The 24,690-nt window shown below is 42.5% G+C and overlaps 1 protein-coding gene across 1 annotated transcript in view; it reads right to left on the bottom strand.

The window, feature by feature from the left end:
• LOC138853444 (cytochrome P450 9e2-like) overlaps positions 1-23,202 on the bottom strand; it is a 76,015-nt gene extending 52,813 nt beyond the window's left edge. The window contains exon 1 of the mRNA XM_070090124.1: positions 23,127-23,202. The gene's annotated coding sequence lies outside the window, so the exon portion shown is untranslated. The remainder of the gene's footprint in view (positions 1-23,126) is intronic.
• Positions 23,203-24,690: the final 1,488 nt, after the last annotated feature.

The following is a 24,690-nucleotide window of genomic DNA, read 5'->3' as shown; positions in this document are numbered from 1 at the left end:
GAATTGCGATGTTGTACACAGGCATTCCTTGTATCGTCAGTCCTGCTTGCATATTGGTGTTCTGAAATGCGTGTTTGGAGGTCTCTTGATGTTTCGCCCACATATAATTTGTTGCAGTCATTACAAGGGATTATGTATACCCCTCCAGAGGATGGAGGCTTGTCCTGTCTACTACTGGTGATGTCCTTGATGGTCGTGGTTGTGGAGGTAGATACTTGGAATGATGTTTTGGCAAAGATGATGGAAACATGTTTGGCAATGGAGTTGTTGGGGAGGACTATGTATCTCTTCTCGGCAGTGTCTTCTCTGTGTGTGTTGAAGATGTTTAATGCCCGCCGTCTGCAGTCTCTGATGAAGTGACGAGGATAGTGGTGTTTAGAAAATACTTATTCAATTATAGTGCATTCTTCCTCAAGTAACTCATTGCTGCAGATTCTGAGTGCACGTAGGAAGAAGCCTATAATCACACCACGTTTGGTTTTGGTGTCGTGGTGAGAGTAGAAGTGGAGAAGATCGTTTTGGTTGGTGTGTTTTCGATAGACTTTAAAACGAAGTTCGTGGTCAGCTTTGCAGAGCAGAACATCAAGGAAAGGAAGAGTGTTGTCGACTTCTTCTTCAAGTGTGAACTGGATTGAAGGCTCGACCTGGTTGAGCTTGTCTTGGAGAGCTTGAACGTTGAAGCGTTTAGGAGTTATGAGGAGAATGTCGTCAACATAACGGAGCCAGGTGACAGACGAAGGAATAATGGTGGAGAAACGTTCGGCTTCTAGATGTTCCATGTATAAGTTCGCCAGGACTGCACTGAGTGGCGAACTCATGGGTAGTCCAAAAGTCTGCTGAAAGAGGTGATTTTCGAAGGAGAAACACGTAAAGCCAACACATAGTTCAACAAGGTCGATGAAATCGCTGGCTGGAATGGGAAGATCAAGTGAATCGTCAATTTTCCTGCGCAAGAGATCGATGGCTTGTGTAGTAGGTACTTTGGTGAATAGGGAAGTCACGTCAAGGCTGGAAAGTTTCTTGTTCCTGATGTTGATGTTGCGAATGCGATTGAGAAGATCACCCGAGTGTTTGAGATGTGCTGGGCTGATAGTGCCCAAGAGTTTAGAGAGGTGTTTGGCGAGAATTGCTGAGAGCTGGTGGGGAGCATTGCCTATTCCCGAGGATATGGGCCTCAGTGGGATACCAGGCTTGTGAGTCTTTGGCAGGCCGTACATTCTGGCAGGTCTGGGGTTGCTGGGCATGGTGTGCAGAAGTTTCTTCCCTTGTTCTGAGCCCCTCAGAATGCGGCGAGTCCTTTGAAGAAAAGTTTTAGTAAGGTTGTCCACTTGGTTAGTTGTGAGAGGTTTGTAGGTATCTGGGTCATTAAGTAGATTGAGCATTTTGTTCCTGTAATCGTCAGTGTTCATGATAACAACACCACCTCCTTTATCAGCGGTGGTGACCCTAATGGTCGTGTCTTCTGCTAAACCTTTGAGTGCATTGATGTAACGTCGAGGTATGACTGGGGAGCTGCGTGTTGAGATGGCTGCTGAGATGATGCCTTGAAGATAGCCTTTTTGGAAGTCGGAGTCATTGTGTCTGTAGTTTTTGGCGATGAAATTGAGGTCTTGTTTTGGTTTCGTAATTCCTGTTGCGAATTTGAGGCCTAAGCTGAGGGCTTCAGTTTCTGTGGTTGACAGTGGACGTGATGAAAGATTTTGAATAATTTCAGGTCTTCCTAAACTTTTCCAATTACAATTATCGCAGAGTGTTTGTAGTTTTCTAGTAAGTCTGATCTTCTGTTGAACATTCGCTGTGGTAACTCTGCTGCGAATGATTTCGGCGGTGCGTCTGTTCATGTTGCCCCGGAGTGTTGTGCCTAGTGTTCTGGCTTGGAGAAAAGCTTCCTTTGTAGCATTGTTTAAGTCATCTGCACACTCTTCAAGGTAGGTCCGAGCTGTAGCGGAGAAAGGTGGTTTGATGTTGGCAATTTGAGGAGGTGTAGATCTTGGTAATGTTATCATGAACACTGACGATTACAGGAACAAAATGCTCAATCTACTTAATGACCCAGATACCTACAAACCTCTCACAACTAACCAAGTGGACAACCTTACTAAAACTTTTCTTCAAAGGACTCGCCGCATTCTGAGGGGCTCAGAACAAGGGAAGAAACTTCTGCACACCATGCCCAGCAACCCCAGACCTGCCAGAATGTACGGCCTGCCAAAGACTCACAAGCCTGGTATCCCACTGAGGCCCATATCCTCGGGAATAGGCAGTGCTCCCCACCAGCTCTCAGCAATTCTCGCCAAACACCTCTCTAAACTCTTGGGCACTATCAGCCCAGCACATCTCAAACACTCGGGTGATCTTCTCAATCGCATTCGCAACATCAACATCAGGAACAAGAAACTTTCCAGCCTTGACGTGACTTCCCTATTCACCAAAGTACCTACTACACAAGCCATCGATCTCTTGCGCAGGAAAATTGACGATTCACTTGATCTTCCCATTCCAGCCAGCGATTTCATCGACCTTGTTGAACTATGTGTTGGCTTTACGTGTTTCTCCATCGAAAATCACCTCTTTCAGCAGACTTTTGGACTACCCATGAGTTCGCCACTCAGTGCAGTCCTGGCGAACTTATACATGGAACATCTAGAAGCCGAACGTTTCTCCACAATTATTCCTTCGTCTGTCACCTGGCTCCGTTATGTTGACGACATTCTCCTCATAACTCCTAAACGCTTCAACGTTCAAGCTCTCCAAGACAAGCTCAACCAGGTCGAGCCTTCAATCCAGTTCACACTTGAAGAAGAAGTCGACAACACTCTTCCTTTCCTTGATGTTCTGCTCTGCAAAGCTGACCACGAACTTCGTTTTAAAGTCTATCGAAAACCCACCAACCAAAACGATCTTCTCCACTTCTACTCTCACCACGACACCAAAACCAAACGTGGTGTGATTATAGGCTCCTTCCTACGTGCACTCAGAATCTGCAGCAATGAGTTCCTTGAGGAAGAATGCACTATAATTGAATAAGTATTTTCTAAACTCCACTATCCTCGTCACTTCATCAGAGACTGCAGACGGCGGGCATTAAACATCTTCAACACACACAGAGAAGATGTTTCCAACATCTTTGCCAAAACATCATTCCAAGTATCTACCTCCACAACCACGACCATCAAGGACATCACCAGTAGTAGACAGGACAAGCCTCCATCCTCTGCAGGGGTATACATAATCCCTTGTAATGACTGCAACAAATTATATGTGGGCGAAACATCAAGAGACCTCCAAACACGCATTTCAGAACACCAATATGCAAGCAGGACTGACGACACAAGGAATGCCTGTGTACAACATCGTAATTCACACAACCATTTAATTAACTACAGAAACTCAAGACTTATAGCCACAGAAGACAACACTCAATACAGAAGAATCCTGGAATCATCGCTTATCTCTACAACCAACAATTTCAACCAGAACAATGGCTTCTATAACATAGCTGAACCACTCGCCAAGAAACTTCTTCATCGCTATCCCACATAAGAACATAGAACACTGCAGAAGGTCTAGAACTTGTCCAATACCCCTGCCAAGCTACCCAAGACTCTATAACCCCACCCGGTAGATCATCAGATGCAGCATTCTCCACCTGACCTCAACATTCTGACTATAAATACTCTCGTACCTTCCAACCCCAGGTAGATCCGTGTGTGACTTGAAAAAGCCCACTGTGTGGGTGAAACGTTGTCAATAAAGGATCACATTATACTGCATTTGTGTTTATATTTCCAACGCACAGTGTGACCTTGACATCAACATTATACACAGTGATATCATAGCATCAACACTCACACCCACCCCTAACAACGCATAGTGTGACCTTGACATCAACATTATACACAGTGATGTCATAGCATCAACACTCACACCCACCCCTAACAACGCACAGTGTGACCTTGACATCAACATTATACACAGTGATGTCATAGCATCAACACTCACACCCACCCCTAACAACACACAGTGTGACCTTGACATCAACATTATACACAGTGATGTCATAGCATCAACACTCACACCCACCAGTAACAACGCACTGTGTGACCTTGACATCAACATTATACACAGTGATGTCATAGCATCAACACTCAAACCCACCCCTAACAACACACAATGTGACCTTGACATCAACATTATACACAGTGATGTCATAGCATCAACACTCATACCCACCACTAACAACACACAGTGTGACCTTGGCATCAACATTATACACAGTGATGTCAAAGCATCAACACTCACACCCACCCCTAACAACACAAAGTGTAACATTCACATCAACATTATACACAGTGATGTCATAGCATCAACACTCACACAAACCCCTAACAACACACAGTGTGACCTTGACATCAACATTATACACAGTGATGTGATAGCTTCAACACTCACACCCACCCCTAGCAACGCACAGTGTGACCTTGACATCAACATTATAAACAGTGATGTAAAAGCATCAACACTCCCACCCACCCCTAACAACACACAGAGTGACCTTGGCATCAACATTATAGACAGTGATGTCATAGCATCAACACTCACACCCACCCCTAAAAACACACAGTGTGACCTTGACATCAACATTATACACAGTGATGACATAGCATCAACACTCACAACCACCCCTAACAACGCACAGTGTGACCTTGACATCAACATTATACACAGTGATGTCATAGCATCAACACTCCCACCCACCCCTAACAACACACAGTGTGACCTTGACATCAACATTATGCACAGTGATGTCATAGCATCAACACTCCCACCCACCACTAACAACACACAGTGTGACCTTGACATCAACATTATACACAGTGATGTCATAGCATCAACACTCACACCCACCCCTAACAACGCACAGTGTGACCTTGACATCAACATTATACACAGTGATGTCATAGCATCAACACTCACACCCACCCCTAACAACACACAGTGTGACCTTTACATCAACATTATACACAGTGATGTCATAGCATCAACACTCCCACCCACCACTAACAACACACAGTGTGACCTTGACATCAACATTATACACAGTGATGTCATAGCATCAACATTCCCACCCACCACTAACAACACACAGTGTGACCTTGACATCAACATTATACACAGTGATGTCATAGCATCAACACTCACACCCACCACTAACAACACACAGTGTGACCTTGACATCAACATTATACACAGTGATGTCATAACATCAACACTCCCACCCACCACTAACTACACACAGTGTGACCTTGACATCAACATTATACACAGTGATGTCATAGCATCAACACTCACAACCACCCCTCACCCACCCCTCACACCCACCACTAACAACACACAGTGTGACCTTGACATCAACATTATACACAGTGATGTCATAGCATCAACACTCCCACCCACCACTAACAACACACAGTGTGACCTTGACATCAACATTATACACAGTGATGTCATAGCATCAACACTCACACCCACCACTAACAACACACAGTGTGACCTTGACATCAACATTATACACAGTGATGTCATAGCATCAACACTCCCACCCACCACTAACAACACACAGTGTGACCTTGACATCAACATTATACACAGTGATGTCATAGCATCAACACTCCCACCCACCCCTAACAACACACAGTGTGACCTTGACATCAACATTATACACAGTGATGTCATAGCATCAACACTCCCACCCACCCCTAACAACACACAGTGTGACCTTGACATCAACATTATACACAGTGATGTCATAGCATCAACACTCACACCCACCAATAACAACACACAGTGTGACCTTGACATCAACATTATACACAGTGATGTCACAGCATCAACACTCCCAACCACCCCTAACAACACACAGTGTGACCTTGACATCAACATTATACACAGTGATGTCTTAGCATCAACACTCCCACCCACCCCTAACAACACACAGAGTCACCTTGACATCAACATTATACACAGTGATGTCATAGCATCAACACTCACACCCACCCCTAACAGCACACAGTGTGACCTTGACATCAACATTATACACAGTGATGTCATAGCATCAACACTCACACCCACCACTAACAACACACAGTGTGACCTTGACATCAACATTATACACAGTGATGTCATAGCATCAACACTCACACCCACCACTAACAACACACAGTGTGACCTTGACATCAACATTATACACAGTGATGTCATAGCATCAACACTCACACCCACCACTAACAACACACAGTGTGACCTTGACATCAACATTATACACAGTGATGTCATAGCATCAACACTCACACCCACCACTAACAACACACAGTGTGACCTTGACATCAACATTATACACAGTGATGTCATAGCATCAACACTCACACCCACCACTAACAACACACAGTGTGACCTTGACATCAACATTATACACAGTGATGTCACAGCATCAACACTCACACCCACCACTAACAACGCACAGTGTGACCTTGACATCAACATTATACACAGTGATGTCACAGCATCAACACTCACACCCACCACTAACAACACACAGTGTGACCTTGACATCAACATTATACACAGTAGTGTCACAGCATCAACACTCCCACCCACCACTAACAACACACAGTGTGACCTTGACATCAACATTATACACAGTGATGTCACAGCATCAACACTCCCACCCACCACTAACAACACACAGTGTGTCCTTGACATCAACATTATACACAGTGATGTCACAGCATCAACACTCACACCCACCACTAACAACACACAGTGTGACCTTGACATCAACATTATACACAGTGATGTCACAGCATCAACACTCCCACCCATCACTAACAACACACAGTGTGACCTTGACATCAACATTATACACAGTGATGTCACAGCATCAACACTCACACCCACCACTAACAACGCACAGTGTGACCTTGACATCAACATTATACACAATGATGTCATAGCATCAATACTCACACCCACCACTAACAACACACAGTGTGACCTTGACATCAACATTATACACAGTGATGTCATAGCATAAAACACTCACACCCACCACTAACAACACACAGTGTGACCTTGACATCAACATTATACACAGTGATGTCATAGCATCAACACTCACACCCACCCCTAACAACACACAGTGTGACCTTGACATCAACATTATACACAGTGATGTCATAGCATCAACACTCCCACCCACCCCTAACAACACACAGTGTGACCTTGACATCAACATTATACACAGTGATGTCATAGCATCAGCACTCCCACCCACCTATAACAACACACAGTGTGACCTTGACATCAACATTATGCACAGTGATGTCATAGCATCAACACTCCCACCCACCACTAACAACACACAGTGTGACCTTGACATCAACATTATACACAGTGATGTCATAGCATCAACACTCACACCCACCCCTAACAACACACAGTGTGACCTTGACATCAACATTATACACAGTGATGTCATAGCATCAACACTCACACCCACCACTAACAACACACAGTGTGACCTTGACATCAACATTATACACAGTGATGTCATAGCATCAACACTCACACCCACCACTAACAACACACAGTGTGACCTTGACATCAACATTATACCCAGTGATGTCATAGCATCAACACTCACACTCACCACTAACAACGCACAGTGTGACCTTGACATCAACATTATACACAGTGATGTCATAGCATCAACACTCACACCCACCACTAACAACGCACAGTGTGACCTTGACATTAACATTATACACAGTGATGTCACAGCATCAACACTCACACCCACCACTAACATCGCACAGTGTGACCTTGACATCAACATTATACACAGTGATGTCACAGCATCAACACTCACACCCACCACTAACAACACACAGTGTGACCTTGACATCAACATTATACACAGTGATGTCACAGCATCAACACTCACACCCACCACTAACAACACACAGTGTGACCTTGACATCAACATTATACACAGTGATGTCACAGCATCAACACTCACACCCACCTCTAACAACGCACAGTGTGACCTTGACATCAACATTATACACAGTGATGTCACAGCATCAACACTCACACCCACCACTAACAACGCACAGTGTGACCTTGACATCAACATTATACACAGTGATGTCACAGCATCAACACTCACACCCACCCCTAACAACACACAGTGTGACCTTGACATCAACATTATAAACAGTGATGTCATACCATCAACACTCACACCCACAACACACAGTAACAACACACAGTGTGATTTTGACATCAACATTATACACAGTGATGTCATAGCATCAACACTCCCACCCACTCCTATCAACACACAGTGTGACCTTGACATCAACATTATACACAGTGATGTCATAGCATCAACACTCACACCCACCAATAACAACACACAGTGTGACCTTGACATCAACATTATACACAGTGATGTCACAGCATCAACACTCACACTCACCACTAACAACACACAGTGTGACCTTGACATCAACATTATACACAGTGATGTCATAGCATCAACACTCACACCCACCACTAACAACACACAGTGTGACCTTGACATCAACATTATACACAGTGATGTCACAGCATCAACACTCCCAACCACCACTAACAACACACAGTGTGACCTTGACATCAACATTATACACAGTGATGTCACAGCATCAACACTCACACCCACCACTAACAACACACAGTGTGACCTTGACATCAACATTATACACAGTGATGTCACAGCGTCAACACTCACACCCACCACTAACAACGCACAGTGTGACCTTGACATCAACATTATACACAGTGATGTCATAGCATCAACACTCACACCCACCACTAACAACACACAGTGTGACCTTGACATCAACATTATACACAGTGATGTCACAGCATCAACACTCACACCCACCACTAACAACACACAGTGTGACCTTGACATCAACATTATACACAGTGATGTCACAGCATCAACACTCACACCCACCACTAACAACACACAGTGTGACCTTGACATCAACATTATACACAGTGATGTCATAGCATCAACACTCACACTCACCACTAACAACACACAGTGTGACCTTGACATCAACATTATACACAGTGATGTCATAGCATCAACACTCACACCCACCACTAACAACACACAGTGTGACCTTGACATCAACATTATACACAGTGATGTCACAGCATCAACACTCACACCCACCACTAACAACACACAGTGTGACCTTGACATCAACATTATACACAGTGATGTCACAGCATCAACACCCACCCACCACTAACAACACACAGTGTGACCTTGACATCAACATTATACACAGTGATGTCACAGCATCAACACTCACACCCACCACTAACAACACACAGTGTGACCTTGACATCAACATTATACACAGTGATGTCACAGCATCAACACTCACACCCAACCCTAACAACGTACAGTGTGACCTTGACATCAACATTATACACAGTGATGTCACAGCATCAACACTCACACCCACCCCTAACAACACACAGTGTGACCTTGACATCAACATTATACACAGTGATGTCACAGCATCAACACTCACACCCACCCCTAACAACACACAGTGTGACCTTGACATCAACATTATACACAGTGATGTCACAGCATCAACACTCACACCCACCACTAACAACACACAGTGTGACCTTGACATCAACATTATACACAGTGATGTCACAGCATCAACACTCACACCCACCCCTAACAACACACAGTGTGACCTTGACATCAACATTATACACAGTGATGTCACAGCATCAACACTACCACCCACCCCTAACAACACACAGTGTGACCTTGACATCAACATTATACACAGTGATGTCACAGCATCAACACTCACACCCACCCCTAACAACACACAGTGTGACCTTGACATCAACATTATACACAGTGATGTCACAGCATCAACACTCACACCCACCCCTAACAACACACAGTGTGACCTTGACATCAACATTATACACAGTGATGTCACAGCATCAACACTCACACCCACCACTAACAACACACAGTGTGACCTTGACATCAACATTATACACAGTGATGTCACAGCATCAACACTCACACCCACCCCTAACAACACACAGTGTGACCTTGACATCAACATTATACACAGTGATGTCACAGCATCAACACTCCCACCCACCCCTAACAACACACAGTGTGACCTTGACATCAACATTATACACAGTGATGTCACAGCATCAACACTCACACCCACCACTAACAACACACAGTGTGACCTTGACATCAACATTATACACAGTGATGTCACAGCATCAACACTCACACCCAACCCTAACAACGCACAGTGTGACCTTGACATCAACATTATACACAGTGATGTCACAGCATTAACACTCACACCCACCCCTAACAACACACAGTGTGACCTTGACATCAACATTATACACAGTGATGTCACAGCATCAACACTCACACCCACCCCTAACAACACACAGTGTGACCTTGACATCAACATTATACACAGTGATGTCACAGCATCAACACTCACACCCACCACTAACAACACACAGTGTGACCTTGACATCAACATTATACACAGTGATGTCATAGCATCAACACTCACACCCACCCCTAACAACACACAGTGTGACCTTGACATCAACATTATACACAGTGATGTCACAGCATCAACACTCACACCCACCACTAACAACACACAGTGTGACCTTGACATCAACATTATACACAGTGATGTCACAGCATCAACACTCCCACCCACCACTAACAACACACAGTGTGACCTTGACATCAACATTATACACAGTGATGTCATAGCATCAACACTCCCACCCACCACTAACAACACACAGTGTGACCTTGACATCAACATTATACACAGTGATGTCACAGCATCAACACTCCCACCCACCACTAACAACACACAGTGTGACCTTGACATCAACATTATACACAGTGATGTCACAGCATCAACACTCCCACCCACCACTAACAACACACAGTGTGACCTTGACATCAACATTATACACAGTGATGTCACAGCATCAACACTCACACCCACCACTAACAACACACAGTGTGACCTTGACATCAACATTATACACAGTGATGTCACAGCATCAACACTCCCACCCACCACTAACAACACACAGTGTGACCTTGACATCAACATTATACACAGTGATGTCATAGCATCAACACTCACACCCACCACTAACAACACACAGTGTGACCTTGACATCAACATTATACACAGTGATGTCATAGCATCAACACTCACACCCACCACTAACAACACACAGTGTGACCTTGACATCAACATTATACACAGTGATGTCACAGCATCAACACTCACACCCACCACTAACAACACACAGTGTGACCTTGACACTAACATTATACACAGTGATGTCATAGCATCAACACTCACACCCACCACTAACAACACACAGTGTGACCTTGACATCAACATTATACACAGTGATGTCATAGCATCAACACTCACACCCACCACTAACAACACACAGTGTGACCTTGACATCAACATTATACACAGTGATGTCATAGCATCAACACTCACACCCACCACTAACAACACACAGTGTGACCTTGACATCAACATTATACACAGTGATGTCATAGCATCAACACTCACACCCACCACTAACAACACACAGTGTGACCTTGACATCAACATTATACACAGTGATGTCATAGCATCAACACTCACACCCACCACTAACAACACACAGTGTGACCTTGACATCAACATTATACACAGTGATGTCACAGCATCAACACTCACACCCACCAATAACAACACACAGTGTGACCTTGACATCAACATTATACACAGTGATGTCACAGCATCAACACTCACACTCACCACTAACAACACACAGTGTGACCTTGACATCAACATTATACACAGTGATGTCATAGCATCAACACTCACACCCACCCCTAACAACACACAGTGTGACCTTGACATCAACATTATACACAGTGATGTCATAGCATCAACACTCACACCCACCCCTAACAACACACAGTGTGACCTTGACATCAACATTATACACAGTGATGTCATAGCATCAACACTCACACCCACCACTAACAACACACAGTGTGACCTTGACATCAACATTATACACAGTGATGTCATAGCATCAACACTCACACCCACCCCTAACAACACACAGTGTGACTTCATTCATATTTCACGTCTCACTCTCCTTTATTTTTGATGTCTTGTCTTTCGCTTGGATAACACATCCACAATGTTCTCTCTCAGGTTTGTTCACCCTGGATAACACATCCACAATGTTCTCTCTCAGGTTTGTTCACCCTGGATAACACATCCACAATGTTCTCTCTCAGGTTTGTTCACCCTGGATAACACATCCACAGTGTTCTCTCTCAGGTTTGTTCACCCTGGATAACACATCCACAATGTTCTCTCTCACGTTTGTTCACCCTGGATAACACATCCACAATGTTCTCTCTCACGTTTGTTCACCCTGGATAACACATCCACAATGTTCTCTCTCAGGTTTGTTCACCCTGGATAACACATCCACAATGTTCTCTCTCAGGTTTGTTCACCCTGGATAACACATCCACAGTGTTCTCTCTCAGGTTTGTTCACCCTGGATAACACATCCACAATGTTCTCTCTCACGTTTGTTCACCCTGGATAACACATCCACAATGTTCTCTCTCACGTTTGTTCACCCTGGATAACACATCCACAATGTTCTCTCTCAGGTTTGTTCACCCTGGATAACACATCCACAATGTTCTCTCTCAGGTTTGTTCACCCTGGATAACACATCCACAATGTTCTCTCTCAGGTTTGTTCACCCTGGATAACACATCCACAATGTTCTCTCTCAGGTTTGTTCACCCTGGATAACACATCCACAATGTTCTCTCTCAGGTTTGTTCACCCTGGATAACACATCCACAATGTTCTCTCTCAGGTTTGTTCACCCTGGATAACACATCCACATGTTCTCTCTCAGGTTTGTTCACCCTGGATAACACATCCACAATGTTCTCTCTCAGGTTTGTTCACCCTGGATAACACATCCACAATGTTCTCTCTCAGGTTTGTTCACCCTGGATAACACATCCACAATGTTCTCTCTCAGGTTTGTTCACCCTGGATAACACATCCACATGTTCTCTCTCAGGTTTGTTCACCCTGGATAACACATCCACAATGTTCTCTCTCAGGTTTGTTCACCCTGGATAACACATCCACAATGTTCTCTCTCAGGTTTGTTCACCCTGGATAACACATCCACAATGTTCTCTCTCAGGTTTGTTCACCCTGGATAACACATCCACAATGTTCTCTCTCACGTTTGTTCACCCTGGATAACACATCCACAATGTTCTCTCTCAGGTTTGTTCACCCTGGATAACACATCCACAATGTTCTCTCTCACGTTTGTTCACCCTGGATAACACATCCATAATGTTCTCTCTCACGTTTGTTCACCCTGGGTAACACATCCACAATGTTCTCTCTCACGTTTGTTCACCCTGGATAACACATCCACAATGTTCTCTCTCACGTTTGTTCACCCTGTATAACACATCCACAATGTTCTCTCTCACGTTTGTTCACCCTGGATAACACATCCACAATGTTCTCTCTCACGTTTGTTCACCCTGGATAACACATCCATAATGTTCTCTCTCACGTTTGTTCACCCTGGATAACACATCCATAATGTTCTCTCTCACGTTTGTTCACCCTGGGTAACACATCCACAGTGTTCTCTCTCACGTTTGTTCACCCTGGGTAAGACATCCACAATGTTCTCTCTCACGTTTGTTCACCCTGGATAACACATCCACAATGTTCTCTCTCACGTTTGTTCACCCTGGGTAACACATCCACAATGTTCTCTCTCACGTTTGTTCACCCTGGATAACACATCCATAATGTTCTCTCTCACGTTTGTTCACCCTGGATAACACATCCATAATGTTCTCTCTCACGTTTGTTCACCCTGGATAACACATCCATAATGTTCTCTCTCACATTTGTTCACCCTGGATAACACATCCACAATGTTCTCTCTCACGTTTGTTCACCCTGGATAACACATCCACAATATTCTCTCTCACGTTTGTTCACCCTGGATAACACATCCACAATGTTCTCTCTCACGTTTGTTCACCCTGGATAACATATACACAATGTTCTCTCTCAGGTTTGTTCACCCTGGATAACACATCCACAATGTTCTCTCTGAGTTTTGTTCACCCTGGATAACACATCCACAATGTTCTCTCTGAGGTTTGTTCTCCCTGGATAACACATCCACAATGTTCTCTCTCACGTTTGTTCACCCTGGATAACACATCCACAATGTTCTCTCTCAGGTTTGTTCACCCTGGATAACACATCCACAATGTTCTCTCTCAGGTTTGTTCACCCTGGATAACACATCCACAATGTTCTCTCTCAGGTTTGTTCACCCTGGATAACACATCCACAATGTTCTCTCTCTGGTTTGTTCACCCTGGATAACACATCCACAATGTTCTCTCTCAGGTTTGTTCACCCTGGATAACACATCCACAATGTTCTCTCTGAGGTTTGTTCTCCCTGGATAACACATCCACAATGTTCTCTCTCACGTTTGTTCACCCTGGATAACACATCCACAATGTTCTCTCTCAGGTTTGTTCACCCTGGATAACACATCCACAATGTTCTCTCTCAGGTTTGTTCACCCTGGATAACACATCCACAATGTTCTCTCTCAGGTTTGTTCACCCTGGATAACACATCCACAATGTTCTCTCTCAGGTTTGTTCACCCTGGATAACACATCCACATGTTCTCTCTCAGGTTTGTTCACCCTGGATAACACATCCACAATGTTCTCTCTCAGGTTTGTTCACCCTGGATAACACATCCACAATGTTCTCTCTCACGTTTGTTCACCCTGGATAACACATCCACAATGTTCTCTCTCAGGTTTGTTCACCCTGGATAACACATCCACAATGTTCTCTCTCAGGTTTGTTCACCCTGGATAACACATCCACAATGTTCTCTCTCAGGTTTGTTCACCCTGTATAACACATCCACAATGTTCTCTCTCAGGTTTGTTCACCCTGGATAACACATCCACAATGTTCTCTCTCACGTTTGTTCACCCTGGATAACACATCCACAATGTTCTCTCTCACGTTTGTTCACCCTGGATAACACATCCACAATGTTCTCTCTCACGTTTGTTCACCCTGGATAACACATCCACAATGTTCTCTCTCAGGTTTGTTCACCCTGGATAACACATCCACAATGTTCTCTCTCAGGTTTGTTCACCCTGGATAACACATCCACAATGTTCTCTCTCAGGTTTGTTCACCCTGGATAACATTACTGATCAATATCTCTGTAATAACACTGTGATTCACACACTGATCAAAGATTCATACAATCTGTATACTGACTCTCACTGTATACTGAATCTCACTGTATACTGACTCTCACTGTATACTGACTCTCACTGTATACTGACTCTCACTGTATACTGACTCTCACTGTATAGTGACTCTCACTGTATACTGACTCTCACTGTATACTGACTCTCACTGTATACTGACTCTCACTGTATACTGACTCTCACTGTATACTGACTCTCACTGTATACTGACTCTCACTGTATACTGACTCTCACTCTCACTGTATATTAACTCTCACTGTATTCTGACTCTCACTGTATATTAGCTCTGACTGTATACTGACTCTCACTGTATACTGACTCTTGCTGTATACTCTCACTGTATACTGACTCTCATTATATACTGACTCTCACTGTATACTGACTCTCACTGTATACTGACTCTCATTGTATACTGACTCTCATTGTTTACTGAGTCTCACTGTATACTGACTCACTATATACTGACTCTATACTGACTCACTGTATGCTGACTCACTGCATACTGACTCTCACTGCATACTGACTCACTGTATACTGGCTCTCACTGTATACTCTCACTGAATACTGACTCTCGCTGAATACTGACTCTCACTGTATATTGTCTCTCACTGTATACTCTCACTGAATACTGACTCTCACTGTATACTGATTCTCACTGTATACTGACTCTCACTGTATACTGACTCTCACTGTATACTGTCTCTCACTGTATACTGACTCTCACTGTATACTGATTCTCACTGTATACTGACTCTCACTGTATACTGACTCTCACTGTATACTGATTCTCACTGCATACTGATTCTCACTGTATACTGATTCTCACTGCATACTGATTCTCACTGTATACTGATTCTCACTGTATACTGATTCTCACTGCATACTGATTCTCACTGTATACTGATTCTCACTGTATACTGACTCTCACTGTATACTGTCTCTCACTGTATACTGTCTTTCACTGTATACTGTCTCTCACTGTATACTGACTCTCACTGTATACTGACTCACTGTATACTGTCTCTCACTGTATACTGTCTCTCACTGTATACTGTCTCTCACTGTATACTGACTCTCTCTGTATACTGACTCTCACTGTATACTGATTCTCACTGTATACTGATTCTCACTGTATACTGACTCACTGTATACTTACTCTCACTGTATACTGACTCTCACTGTATACTGACTCTCACTGTATACTGTCTCACTGTATACTGACTCTCACTGTATACTGACTCTCACTGTTTACTGACTCTCACTGTATACTGATTCTCACTGTATACTGATTCTCACTGTATACTGACTCTCACTGTATACTGATTCTCACTGTATACTGATTCTCACTGTATACTGATCCTCACTGTATACTGACTCACTGTATACTGACTCTCACTGTATACTGACTCACTGTATACTGTCTCTCACTGTATACTGTCTCTCACTGTATACTGACTCTCACTGTATACTGACTCTCACTGTATACTGATTCTCACTGTATACTGATTCTCACTGTATACTGATTCTCACTGTATACTGATTCTCACTGTATACTGATTCTCACTGTATACTGACTCTCACTGTATACTGATTCTCACTGTATACTGATTCTCACTGTATACTGATTCTCACTGTATACTGATTCTCACTGTATACTGATTCTCACTGTATACTGATTCTCACTGTATACTGACTGTCACTGTATTCTTACTCTCACTGTATACTGACTCTCACTGTATACTGACTCTCACTGTATACTGTCTCTAAATAACAAAAAGGCACAATACCGTGACTGGAACGATACACAAATAACCCGCACATAAAAGACAGAAGCTTACGACGACGTTTTGGTCCGACTTGGACCATTGACAAAGTCACACTAACAGAGGTGGAGCATTACGGCTATATATAGGCAGGAAGAGGTGGAGGTAGTAGTAGTGGTAGTAGTAGTAGTAGTACAAGAATTGTATATAATACCGACAGGATGAAATGACACATGCACAACACCCGGGCATCCCCACCGTAGACGTTTCGCCATCCAGCCAGCCACTGGATGGCGAAACGTCCACAACAAAGACAACCATACGCCGCACATGTGTCTAATTTCATCAGAGGATGTAGTAGAAGAAGAAGAGGTAGTAGTAGTGGTAGTGGTAGAAGTGGGAAATAAGGAAGACGAGCCAGTCAAATACAAAGGAAGGGGAGCACTGCAAGAGAGCTAGAAACCCACAGAGGGAGAGCAAGCGCACCGAGGTGCGTGAAAGGGGAAGTGGTGAAATAAAATAAAGAAGGAACAGAAACACGAGACAGGAGAGAGAAAGACAACCCAGAGGAGAAAAGGAGGGAGGAAAGGGGAAGAGGAAGAAGAAAAAGAAGAAGAAGAAAAAATGAGGATTCAGGTTAAGTCACGGGTGTTCTGAAGTTTGGAGCATTTTACAATGTAGTGGGAGAGGAAGGCATCTACAGAGACGAAGCCAGGGCTAAGGTTCATACAAGGAAAGTTGTGTATTAGAGAGGATTCAACTAGACGGCGACTATTCGAGTTGGAAGTAGGGAAGACAGTTTTAGCAGAAGACCAGTCAATAGGATGGCTATGATCTCTGACGTGACAGAAAAGAGCATTGTTAGTGTCGGCAAGCCTAACACTATTTTTGTGCTCCCTAAGTCTGTCAGAAAGAGATCGACCAGTTTCTTTCTGACAGACTTAGGGAGCACAAAAATAGTGTTAGGCTTGCCGACACTAACAATGCTCTTTTCTGTCACGTCAGAGATCATAGCCATCCTATTGACTGGTCTTCTGCTAAAACTGTCTTCCCTACTTCCAACTCGAACAGTCGCCGTCTAGTTGAATCCTCTCTAATACACAACTTTCCTTGTATGAACCTTAGCCCTGGCTTCGTCTCTGTAGATGCCTTCCTCTCCCACTACATTGTAAAATGCTCCAAACTTCAGAACACCCGTGACTTAACCTGATTCCTCATTTTTTCTTCTTCTTCTTCTTTTTCTTCTTCCTCTTCCCCTTTCCTCTCTCCTTTTCTCCTCTGGGTTGTCTTTCTCTCTCCTGTCTCGTGTTTCTGTTCCTTCTTTATTTTATTTCACCACTTCCCCTTTCACGCACCTCGGTGCGCTTGCTCTCCCTCTGTGGGTTTCTAGCTCTCTTGCAGTGCTCCCCTTCCTTTGTATTTGACTGGCTCGTCTTCCTTATTTCCCACTTCTACCACTACCACTACTACTACCTCTTCTTCTTCTACTACAACTACTGATGAAATTAAGACACATGTGCGGCGTCTGGTTGTCTTTGTTGTGGACGTTTCGCCATCCAGTGGCTGGCTGGATGGCGAAACGTCTACGGTGGGGATGCCCGGGTGTTGTGCATGTGTCATTTCATCCTGTCGGTATTATATACAATTCTTGTACTACTACTACTACTACCACTACTACTACCTCCACCTCTTCCTGCCTATATATAGCCGTCCTGCTCCACCTCTGTTAGTGTGACTTTGTCAATGGTCCAAGTCGGACCGAAACGTCGTCGTAAGCTTCTGTCTTTTATGTGCGGGTTATTTGTGTATACTGTCTCTCACTGTATACTGACTCTCACTGTATACTGACTCTCACTGTATACTGATTCTCACTGTATACTGATTCTCACTGTATACTGATTCTCACTGTATACTGATTCTCACTGTATACTGACTCACTGTATACTGACTCTCACTGTATACTGACTCACTGTATACTGTCTCTCACTGTATACTGTCTCTCACTGTATACTGACTCTCACTGTATACTGACTCTCACTGTATACTGATTCTCACTGTATACTGATTCTCACTGTATACTGATTCTCACTGTATACTGACTCTCACTGTATACTGATTCTCACTGTATACTGATTCTCACTGTATACTGATTCTCACTGTATACTGATTCTCACTGTATACTGATTCTCACTGTATACTGACTCTCACTGTATATTGTCTCTCACTGTATACTAACTCATTGTTTACTGACTCCCGCTGTATGCTTACTCTTACTGTATACGGAATCTCACTGTATACTGACTCACTGTATACGTCTCTCACTGTATACTGACTTTCACTGTATACTGACTCACTGTATACTGTCTCTCACTGTATACTGTCTCTCACTGTATACTGACTCTCACTGTATACTGACTCACTGTATACTGTCTCTCACTGTATACTGTCTCTCACTGTATACTGACTCTCACTGTATACTGATTCTCACTGTATACTGATTCTCACTGTATACTGACTCTCACTGTATACTGACTCTCACTGTATATTGATTCTCACTGTATACTGTCTCTCACTGTATACTGACTCTCACTGTATACTGATTCTCACTGTATACTGATTCTCACTGTATACTGTCTCTCACTGTATACTGACTCTCACTGTATATTGATTCTCACTGTATACTGACTCTCACTGTATACTGACTCTCACTGTATACTGATTCTCACTGTATACTGATTCTCACTGTATACTGATTCTCACTGTATACTGTCTCTCACTGTATACTGTCGCTCACTGTATACTGACTCTCACTGTATACTGACTCACTGTATACTGTCTCTCACTGTATACTGTCTCTCACTGTATACTGACTCTCACTGTATACTGATTCTCACTGTATACTGATTCTCACTGTATACTGACTCTCACTGTATACTGTCTCTCACTGTATACTGTCTCTCACTGTATACTGTCTCTCACTGTATACTGACTCTCACTGTATACTGACTCACTGTATACTGTCACTCACTGTATACTGTCTCTTACTGTATACTGATTCTCACTGTATACTGACTCTCACTGTATACTGTCTCTCACTGTATACTGTCTCTCACTGTATACTGTCTCTCACTGTATACTGACTCTCACTGTATACTGACTCACTGTATACTGTCTCTCACTGTATACTGTCTCTCTCTGTATACTGACTCTCACTGTATACTGACTCTCACTGTATACTGTCTCTCACTGTATACTGATTCTCACTGTATACTGACTCTCACTGTATACTGACTCTCACTGTATGCTGACTCTCACTGTATACTGATTCTCACTGTATACTGATTCTCACTGTATACTGACTCTCACTGTATACTGACTCACTGTATACTGTCTCTCACTGTATACTGACTCTCACTGTATACTGTCTCTCACTGTATACTGTCTCTCACTGTATACTGACTCTCACTGTATACTGACTCACTGTATACTGTCTCTCACTGTATACTGTCTCTCACTGTATACTGACTCTCACTGTATACTGACTCTCACTGTATACTGACTCTCACTGTATACTGTCTCTCACTGTATACTGACTCTCACTGTATTCTGACTCTCACTGTATACTGACTCTCACTGTATACTGACTCTCACTGTATACTGATTCTCACTGTATACTGATTCTCACTGTATACTGATTCTCACTGTATACTGACTCTCACTGTATACTGATTCTCACTGTATACTGATTATCACTGTATACTGACTCTCACTGTATACTGACTCACTGTATACTGTCTCTCACTGTATACTGTCTCTCACTGTATACTGACTCTCACTGTATACTGACTCTCACTGTGTACTGATTCTCACTGTATACTGATTCTCACTGTATACTGATTCTCACTGAATACTGATTCTCACTGTATACTGATTCTCACTGTATACTGATTCTCACTGTATACTGATTCTCACTGTATACTGATTCTCACTGTATACTGATTCTCACTGTATACTGATTCTCACTGTATACTGACTCACTGTATACTGACTCACTGTATACTGTCTCTCACTGTATGCTGTCTCTCACTGTATACTGACTCTCACTGTATACTGACTCTCACTGTATACTGATTCTCACTCTATACTGATTCTCACTGTATACTGACTCTCACTGTATACTGACTCACTGTATACTGTCTCTCACTGTATACTGACTCTCACTGTATACTGACTCTCACTGCATACTGATTCTCACTGTATACTGATTCTCACTGTATACTGATTCTCACTGTATACTGATTCTCACTGTATACTGATTCTCACTGTATACTGATTCTCACTGTATACTGATTCTCACTGTATACTGATTCTCACTGTATACTGATTCTCACTGTATACTGATTCTCACTGTATACTGACTCTCACTGTATACTGATTATCACTGTATACTGACTCTCACTGTATACTGAGTCACTGTATACTGACTCTCACTGTATACTCTCACTGTATACTGACTCTCACTGTATACTGACTCTCACTGCATACTGATTCTCACTGTATACTGATTCTCACTGTATACTGATTCTCACTGTATACTGATTCTCACTGTATACTGATTCTCACTGTATACTGATTCTCACTGTATACTGATTCTCACTGTATACTGATTCTCACTGTATACTGACTCTCACTGTATATTAACTCTCACTGTATACTGACTCTCACTGTATACTGACTCTCACTGTATACTGACTCTCACTGTATACTGATTCTCACTGTATACTGACTCTCACTGTATACTGTCTCTCACTGTATACTGACTCTCACTGTATACTGACTCTCACTGCATACTGATTCTCACTGTATACTGATTCTCACTGTATACTGATTCTCACTGTATACTGATTCTCACTGTATACTGATTCTCACTGTATACTGATTCTCACTGTATACTGATTCTCACTGTATACTGATTCTCACTGTATACTGATTTTCACTGTATACTGATTCTCACTGTATACTGATTCTCACTGTATACTGATTCTCACTGTATACTGATTCTCACTGTATACTGATTCTCACTGTATACTGACTCTCACTGTATACTGACTCTCACTGTATATTAACTCTCACTGTATATTAATTAACTCTCACTGACTGTACACTGTCACATTCACTGTACACTGTCACATTCACTGTATAGTGTCACATTCACTGTACACTGTCACATTCACTGTACACTGTCACATTCACTGTACACTGTCACATTCACTGTACACTGTCACATTCACTGTACACTGTCACATTCACTGTACACTGTCACATTCACTGTACAGTGTCACATTCACTGTACACTGTCACATTCACTGTACACTGTCACATTCACTGTACAGTGTCACATTCACTGTACAGTGTCACATTCACTGTACAGTGTCACATTCACTGTACACTGTCACATTCACTGTACACTGTCACATTCACTGTACACTGTCACATTCACTGTACACTGTCACATTCACTGTACACTGTCACATTCACTGTACACTGTCACATTCACTGTACACTGCCACATTCACTGTACACTGTCACATTCACTGTACACTGTCACATTCACTGTACACTGTCACATTCACTGTACACTGTCACATTCACTGTACAGTGTCACATTCACTGTACAGTGTCACATTCACTGTACAGTGCCACATTCACTGTACACTGTCACATTCACTGTACATTAAGTCTCGTCATATTCCACTTTGAATCTAAAATAAGTTCAGAAAACTTTACCTTACGCTTAAAGAATGATTTGTTGAACGATTTATAACACAGCTGAATATGCGTGTTAAGTTCTTCAATTCTTCCGGCCTACTGACGTAGTTAACACACACACACACACACACACACACACACACACACACACACACACACACACACACACACACAGTGCCGGGTGTAGCCGGTGTTGTCACAAGCCAACATAACTACAAATTTAGAAATCAGAAGGGAAATAACTCGCAATTATTCTCAGGATTTCTTGTGTTTCCTAAAACAAGTGTGTCAATAATAAAGTATTAAAGTGTTTACCTGGTCAGTAAAGTTCAGATCTTTGTAGTGTAGTGAGGGATGATAACCCGGGTGTTAGTGGACTGGTGTGGGTCGCATCCTGGGACAAAACTGATCTAATTTGCTTGAAATACTGTGCATGAAAAAAACGGCTTTCTATATAGTAGTATGTCAGTGATGTCAGCTATGCTTGTATACCTTGTACATGTACTTGTAGAAATATTATTATAGCTTGTCCATAGAGGGTAGTACAGTACGATATCTAACTTGTTACCCAGACCTCAGGCGCCCAGACATCACTGCCAGTCACAAGTAAGTTTATTAAGGTATACACAAATACAGTTACATAGAATTATCATACATAGCAGCATATGTGTAGAGAACCTGGGATAACCCAAAAAAGTCAGACAGAGTGACTTATTTCCATTGGGGTTCTTTTACCTTATTATTATAATATAAAGGTTATCGGACGCAGTAATAGTTAACAGTCCACTTTTTCCCAGTGATATGAACCAAACAAACAGTAAAGAAATTACTCTGCAGATCATAAAGGACCAAACAAGTGTTATTGTACCAGAGTCTGAAATAAAAGAAGCCAGGTTACTAGGATCCCATGGTAGAAAAAGTGTTATGCTTAGATTCCACTCACATGACAGGAAAAAAGACTTAATTATTGCATCTATTAAAGTAAAGAAAGAGGTATACATAAACGAGTGTCTTACCAAAAAACGTCAGAACCTCCTGTATAGAGTCAGAAAACTTAAGCGGGAGAATAACGACACAATACACCAATGCTTCACACGAGATGGGAAAATTCTTGTTAGGAAAACAAATGTAGGTCAACTGTACACAATCACGAACGAGAATGATGTATCACGATTTCTCAGGGATACTAATCTTACAGAGAATAACTAAACAATGTCCAACTTAAAAGCCTACGTAGTGTAGTGTATGTTTTGCTCCATTATTGTTCAAATTTCATTGTACAATCTCTTAGTAATTAAATAATCAACTACCTCATTTTGTGATTTTACTAGTAAGTCACCTTATATAATTTTCTTATTTACTATTGTTTGCTTAAACATTAGCTGAATTGATACTTTCTCTGTCCATATTACTACCTCATATTTTTTTAAATACTATCAATTGATATTACTTACTAAAATTAATAATTATCATTTTTACTATAATTTCAATTTACTCTTAACATTTTTGACAATTAATAACCATTACTTGTCTAATTACCTTTACCTGTTTTAATACCACATTTACTATCTTAGAGTACTCT

This window comes from Cherax quadricarinatus, chromosome 30 (genome assembly GCF_038502225.1).
Source record: "Cherax quadricarinatus isolate ZL_2023a chromosome 30, ASM3850222v1, whole genome shotgun sequence".
NCBI lineage: Eukaryota > Metazoa > Arthropoda > Malacostraca > Decapoda > Parastacidae > Cherax > Cherax quadricarinatus.
Note: the sequence above shows the minus strand (reverse complement) of the source record. Positions and strands in the feature narration are given on the sequence as shown.